This window comes from Pyrus communis, chromosome 12 (genome assembly GCF_041283825.1).
Source record: "Pyrus communis isolate YQ-2024b chromosome 12, ASM4128382v1, whole genome shotgun sequence".
Taxonomy (NCBI): Eukaryota; Viridiplantae; Streptophyta; class Magnoliopsida; order Rosales; family Rosaceae; genus Pyrus; species Pyrus communis.
This window is the reverse complement of record NC_142576.1, coordinates 9,251,351-9,259,202: the sequence shown is the minus strand read 5'-3', so window position 1 is coordinate 9,259,202 and position 7,852 is coordinate 9,251,351. Positions and strand designations below refer to the sequence as shown.

General features: G+C 39.6%; 1 long non-coding RNA gene across 1 annotated transcript; it reads left to right on the top strand.

Moving 5' to 3' along the window:
- Positions 1 to 395: 395 nt before the first annotated feature.
- On the top strand, positions 396 to 6,018 carry LOC148692303 (uncharacterized). The gene is made up of 6 exons (XR_015953981.1): positions 396 to 586; positions 682 to 978; positions 1,079 to 1,240; positions 1,342 to 2,789; positions 3,047 to 3,490; positions 5,137 to 6,018. It is a non-coding gene; the product is annotated as an uncharacterized LOC148692303 (long non-coding RNA).
- The last annotated feature ends 1,834 nt before the right edge of the window (positions 6,019 to 7,852 follow it).

Genomic DNA, 7,852 nt, shown 5'->3' with positions numbered 1-7,852 from the left:
CTCAACCAAATCAGACGGCTGTTACAATTTCATATATATATATATATATATTTAAAATTAAATGATATATATATTTTTTATTTCGGTCCGATTGGGATTATCGAACGAATGAAAATGTGAGACCAATCCCATACCAAAATTTCGGGATCGGTTCGAGATTGAGTACTGAAATTTTTGGGATTTTAGGTTTAGGATTTTTTCGGTTTGGCTTCGGGATTTTTTCAGTTCGGTTCGAAATTTTCGGTATTAATGAGACAAGAACTGTCACAACCCGTCCCGAAATTTTAATTCCGAGGACGTGAAGTTATGAAAATGCCCTTAAACGGGACTAAGGGGCGTAAAATATGTTGTAACTTGATGATTTGGGGATTGGGTAGGATCCCACCTCCCTCAAATCTCTCCCCCATTTCTGCATCTTGTCTCTCTCTCTCCTCCCTCACAAATCTCTCATTCACTCTCCGTTCTCTCTCTCTCCTTCGAACTCACACGGACCACCCACAAACCACCCTAAAACTATACCAACGAAGGATCTAAGACCACCATCGTACTCCTGAGGACCACACGAACACGATGGTACCAATTTCAGGTGAGTTTCACTTCGGAAAACATGGATTTCAATTTCACTGTGCGTGTGCACTGTTCATGCACACGTAAAACTTGATGTTTTCTGGGATTTTGAAGCTTGTAGGAAGCTTGGTGAGGTCCTAAGGAAGCTCGGAGTGCTTCGTTTGAAGGATTTGGACGTCGGGATCACGAACTGTAAGTCCGGCCGAATTTTCGTATTTTTGGAAAAGTTTGATTCCGTTGTTTTTAGGCCCTAAAACTAGTCCAACGTGGTAGATTATGTTTAGGGCTTCATTTTGGTATAAATTACGTGAAAAATGGACATAGGAACACGGAGAATGACAAGTTCAAAGTTTGGCCGGAGCTGTCGGGGCTTTTTCCGGCGAAACCACGGCGAGTTAGGGGTCGAGACAGGTATGGATGTGTTCGTCTCGTCAATACCTTCATTTTGATATATAGTACGTCAAAAATGGTTAAGAAATGAAGAAGTTATGACACTTTGAAATTTACCCAGAAATTCCGGCAAAACACCACCGCCGGCGAAACCAGTCCGGCGACGCGAGGAAGAAGACGCGCGCGTGGGCAGCGCGTGAACAGTGCGCGTGGGGGCGCGTGAGAGCTCCAAATTGAGTTCTGAAAATTGTCACGCGTTCGTGACGTCGTGTAGATCACCGTGGTATATTCATACACCCAAATTGAGTAACGTATGAGAAAGTTATGGACGAATGTTTGGTGTATGCGCATTAAATAACGTCAATTTGGTTACTTTTTGTATAGGTGAAAATTATACAGAGGAAGAATGTAACCAAGCTAGGGGAGGTTCAGAGACCTATGAGACGTCGATGTGATCAGTGAGTGGGCAGTTATTTTTCAGTATATATATATATACGTATGCTTGACGTATTTCCCAGAAACGTATTTTAAAAGAAATACGAATTAATTATCCTGTCATATATGCATCATATTTTAATATGTGCATTACCATAATTATGCATACTGTTGCATGGTGCTGAGGAGGCCCAGGTAAGCTACGATTGAAATACCATCATCACATGCATTAGTAGTGGCATACATTTATATATGTGTATTGGTGTTGTGGACGCACAGGTAAGTGCCAGGTAAGTGGTATTTATGTTTATATTCAGTAGTAGCTTGAGATGTTTAGAGAGCTCATAATCTGCACCCCCGGTGTTAGTGCTCCCGCCCAGGGCCAGGGCATAGTCCTTCACGTGATGTTCACCAGCACCACACGCTCGCCTTGGATCCAAGTTAGGTGCAAGCCTTGTCGTGCAGACCACATTAGGTGGTTCCGACTCGTAGGTGACCCGCGATTATTCGCACAGTCTTCACGTGATCGTAGCACTAGAGCGTATATATTACACCCAGTCATGTCGTGCAGACCACGTTAGGTGGCTCCGACTCGTGTGCAGATTCAGATATTGAGTTGAGATTGGAGCTCTATATGCAGCGGTACATGTCACGTTAGGTGACTCCCGGCTGCCAGATTATATGTTATTGATGTGAATTATGCTTGAGCATTTACATTTATTATGAGATTCTAATGTGGCATATTCTCAAGCATGAATGGCATATTCTTAAGCATGAATGGCATATTCTCAAGCATGAATGGCATATTTTGGAGCATGTTTGGCATATTTGTACATATGTATATATGTTATTTTCTGGGAAACTATACTTGTTTTACGGCGAGGGGTTACAAAGTTTTGAGAAGTGTCTGGATTTGGAAAAGAATTGTTTTGCTGACCCACTCAACTTTGTTTTGCGCCCCTCCAGGTTTAAGGAAATGCAAAGGTGTGGTGACTACGAGGAAGTTCAACGGTGTTCTGACAGAATGGACCAAATAAGGACTCACCTTCGGGTGTTTCATTTTAGAAGTTGTATATTTTTTTTAAAGCTTCCGAACTGTGCAAATGGTTACGTCACTCTCACGTGACGGCCAGCATGCCCTCCTTCGGGACGGGGTGTGTCAGTTGGTATCAGAGCCTAGTTTCAATCTTGGACATCTTGAGAAGTTCTAGTGAATTCTGTCAGAACTACACCGCCTCGTAGCAAACCACGTAGTTAGAGGAACTTAGTCTCCCTGATTTAGCTGTTAGGGGAAACTATTATTTTGGTGATTCAGTATATTATCAAAAAGGGACATTTTAAGATGGGTTATGAGTTGAATTTGAATCACCTTATGGAAAAATGATGGACCTAAGGGAGCAAAGCGATGGCTTAATCTTTTGGAAAAGACGTTTTAGATTATGCAAGTTAAGGAAATCTGTCTTTTGAAGGTAAGTCAAGATGACTACCTGGTTTGAGTTATGAACTTGTATCCTGGTGGAAACAGGAGTATAATTCGTTGTCACCGAAGGAAACAGCCGATTGAGAATTGTTTAAGGACTTGTTTAAAGAAAAGAATTATTTCCTTTGGCATCTTACGATGGTATAAAGCAAGAGTTTGCAAATGTGAGACAAGGAAAGCTGACGATCAATGAGTATTATAGAAAGTTCTCAGACTTGCCTCGTCCCATTTGAATATTGCTGCTATTTTGATTGAAGTGTTATATTGTTTTAGGCTGGGTGGCACAAGGCAGTGGTATTTTGGGTGACCACTATCCATTGTAATTCTTACCAAGAGTATACAAGATGTTGTTGAGCCTTGAGGACTCTGAGAACATGTTCAGCGAGAGTAAAGAAGAATGATAAAAGAATGGGAATCAAAAGAGGACGATAAAGTTAATGATTCCTCATATCAAGAATATAGAAAGATTCGGAACTTCAAAAGAAGTGAAGCTAATTCTAGTTCTTTTGGCAAAGGTTTTAATGCCATTGACCAGAGGCGAAGTGATAGATGTATTGGTAATCTCAGATCTCAGAGACAAGGTGATTTTGGTAAAGGAAATGTACCTTTGTGCTGTAGGTACAATAATGGACACCTTTGAGAATGTAGGCGAGAAAGCAGTGGACGCTTTACAAGTGGTTAGATGGGACATAGAACTACAAATTATGTCCAAAGCCAACAGAAGTCCTAGTAGTCTTCTTTGCCACAACTGGCGCCGATCCAGCAAGTTCCTGGATCTATTAATTATGGTCAGTTAGGCCGTGGTGTACATGAGCGAAGTATTTACACTAATAGAGGTTGTGGGAGACGACAACAAACCCAAGGATGTGTTAACCACACATCACTGCAAGATACTTAGAATTATTCGGATTTGATTAGGAATATGTTAATTATTCTTAATGACTTAGTTAGAGTCTATTTGTTATTAATGTAGAAATTTTATGTTATTATTGTTATTGCCTAGAAAGTAGTAATTAAACGCGGTTGAGACGTGTGTATGTATTTCCCAATGAGTGGCAAAATAGTAATATTACACCCTCGAGAGTTGTTGCTTACTTATCGAGACAACGATGATTTATCAGTATTGCGGGCTGCAGACCGTAATATTAATAACTTATTCGTGGATTCGTTAAGCAAGTAAACCGATAGGTTATCCTATGTTAGTATCGTACTTATTCAGAGTGCTCAGTATTAGTAGAGTATGTATTGTTGCTAGCTACTTTTGTTTCATTAGATCGTAGATTTCGATGTTATTCTAGAGCATATTATGTTATTTACAGTGATGAGTTGCAGACCACGCAAAGTGGTACTGAATGTGTGCAAGATATATTACGTATATGAGTATATACTTTATTTCCGGGAAACCAATTATTTTCCATCGGTCTGGATGACTAGAGATTACTTTTGTAAGTATGCAAAGTGGAGTGAGGCAGGCCGTTATTTATGCTGTGAGAGCAAAGAGATTATTATCAAAAGGCTGCCAAGGATACTTATCTCATGAGGTGCTAAATGATGTCACTTCTAGTAGTGTGGAAGAAGTGGGAGTAGTCAAACATTTACCTGACGTTTTCCCTGAGAATTTACCTGGATTGCCGCCAGTTAAAGATGTAGAGTTCACTATGGATTTGTCTCCAGGTACAAACCATATATTATAGAATATTGCCTTTTGAACTAAGAGAATTGGAAATTGGTTGATAAAGGTTTTTATTCAACCTAGTACATTACGTTGGGGGAACCCCAGTTTATTGGTGAGAAAGAAAATGGACGTTAAGGCTGTGCTTTGATTATAAGCAGTTGAATCGAGTAACAAGTGAAAACCGTTATTCGTAACCTCACATTGATGGTTGTTTGATCAGCTTCTAGGTGGTTGTATATTTTCTAAGATTGACTTGAGGTCTGGATATTATTAGTTGAAGATTATCGGTGAGGATGCCCTTATGATAACTTTCAGGATTCGTTAAGGTCATTTCAAGTTTGGTGATGCCATTCGGAGTGACGAATGCATCTATTACATTATAAATTTGATGAATGAAGTATTCCAATGATATCTAGACCGATTTGTTGTTGTTGCTATTGAAAGGATTGATAAGACTAGAGCCAAGTATGCTAAACATCTTAAATTGGTATTGCAAAGATCGAGGGAACGTCGATTGTATGCTAAGTTTAGCAAATGCTAAAGTTAAATGAATCAAGTGGCATTCTAAGATTTGTTATATCAGCTTCAGGCATTCAAGTGAATTCATAAAAGGCAGCAGGAATTGAGAAATTGGAATAACCACGAGCCGTAATTGAGATTCGGAATTTCTTAGCTTACCAGACTATCTCGGATGATTGTGAAAGATTTTTCAGTCATTGCTTTGTCATTGACGAGGTTGTTGAGAAAAGAGGTTATGTATGAGTGGGAAGGAAATTGTGAGCAAAGGATTCAACAACTGAAGCATTTCCTCACTCATGCACGTAATTTAGTATTCCCAGAGAATAGTGGTAATCATAAATTTTTAGTGATGTTTCTTGAATGGTATTGGATGCATGTTGATGCAAATGTTAGGGTGATTACATACGTTTCACGACAAAAGGAACCTCATGAAATGAATTACCCTACTGGTGATTTGGAAGTCATGATTACCATTCTTGCTGTGAAGTTATGAAGACATTATATTTGGTAAGAATGCAAGATTTTTACGAATCCAAAAAGTCTCCAATATCCATTACTTGGAAGGATTTTGATATGAGGCAGCGAAGGTGGATTGAATTGTTTAATGAACATGATTGTACGACCAGGGTGATCGTAAAATTGTTCTAGCTGATGCACTTGGTGAAAAGACTGTGTTAAGAGTTAATGTCTGGCACGCTTGCCAAGATTGTCTTCTTGTGGATTGGAAATCAACTGAAGTAAAGTTGAGAATGAAAGATTGAGAAGAAGTTGTAATTGCTAATTTTCAAGTTAAGTCTTTTTAGTAAGGTCGTACTCAAGACTCAAATGGTTAACGACGAAAATTAAGAATTAACCAAGGCAAAGAAAGAAGGGAAAAAGAAAGATTGCTGAGTTCGAGAATAGGATGGTTATGATTGAACTTGAAGTGATAGTTGATCAATGTACCAAGTTAGTACATTTACTCCAGTGTTGAGTAACAACCACGGTGCAACAATACTTATATGTTTTATGGAGAAGAGATTTGAGTTACGGAACTGCTGAGTTTCTTAAGTATGTTGGTTGCGCAGTTTCCAAAGTAAGGCCATAAGGACCATGAAATGTGTCGATTTTTGTTGAGTTGTGAAAGAAATGCTTCTGGATAGAGAAGATTCGATCACGAAAGAGTTTTGGTAGGCCCTGAAACTATGGGTGAGTCTTCTCAAAGTATTCAAGTGATTAAGTTTAACCTGAGAGTAGCCAGGAATGGCAAAAGAGATTAATAGTTGAACATGTCACTAATCGAGTGTTTAACGTAGATGATCTTATAATTTTGAAGTTTTCACTTTAGAAAAGTATGATTCGGCTTGGAAAGGAAAGCAAATTAAGTCCTAAGTATATCGGACTTTATGTGATCATCGAAGAGTAAGTGAAGTTACTTGATTTACTTCCAGAGTTATTGTAAGAGCATGATGTGTTTCATGATTCAACATTTTTAGAAATTTCATCACGAAAAGAAATAGTAAGATTTGGAAAGGAGACAAAATAAGTTTTAAACACATCAGACCGTTTTTGACCACTAAAGGAATCGATGAAGTTGCATACAAGTGGTGATGTCTTCAGAATTGGCTAAGGTGCATAATGTATTATATTTCGATGTGTTGTCACTAGGTGGCAGATTCGTCACATGGAGTTCCGGTGCAACTATTGAGAATTAATCCGGATTAAACTGGTTGAGGAACCAAGGACGACTTTGGATTGGAAAAAGAATGTATTGAGAATTAAGACAGTGTAATTGGTAAAGAATTTGTGAAGAAAGCATTCAGTGGAAGAAATTACGTGGGAAAAGGAGAATCGGAAGAGAGAGATTTATCCGAAGCTATTGTATGAGTTTAGATGATTAAATTGGTTGTTGGAATTTCGGGGACGAAATTCTAAAAGGAGGGAAGGTTGTCACAACCCGTCCCGGAATTTTAATTCCGAGGACGTGAAGTTATGAAAATGCCCTTAAACGGGACTAAGGGGCGTAAAATATGTTGTAACTTGATGATTTGGGGATTGGGTAGGATCCCACCTCCCTCAAATCTCTCCCCCATTTCTGCATCTTGTCTCTCTCTCTCCTCCCTCACAAATCTCTCATTCACTCTCCGTTCTCTCTCTCCTTTGAACTCACACGGACCACCCACAAACCACCCTAAAACTATACCAACGAAGGATCTAAGACCACCATCGTACTCCTGAGGACCACACGAACACGATGGTACCAATTTCAGGTGAGTTTCACTTCGGAAAACATGGATTTCAATTTCACTGTGCGTGTGCACTGTTCATGCACACGTAAAACTTGATGTTTTCTGGGATTTTGAAGCTTGTAGGAAGCTTGGTGAGGTCCTAAGGAAGCTCGGAGTGCTTCGTTTGAAGGATTTGGACGTCGGGATCACGAACTGTAAGTCCGGCCGAATTTTCGTATTTTTGGAAAAGTTTGATTCCGTTGTTTTTAGGCCCTAAAACTAGTCCAACGTGGTAGATTATGTTTAGGGCTTCATTTTGGTATAAATTACGTGAAAAATGGACATAGGAACACGGAGAATGACAAGTTCAAAGTTTGGCCGGAGCTGTCGGGGCTTTTTCCGGCGAAACCACGGCGAGTTAGGGGTCGAGACAGGTATGGATGTGTTCGTCTCGTCAATACCTTCATTTTGATATATAGTACGTCGAAAATGGTTAAGAAATGAAGAAGTTATGACACTTTGAAATTTACCCAGAAATTCCGGCAAAACACCACCGCCGGCGAAACCAGTCCGGCGACG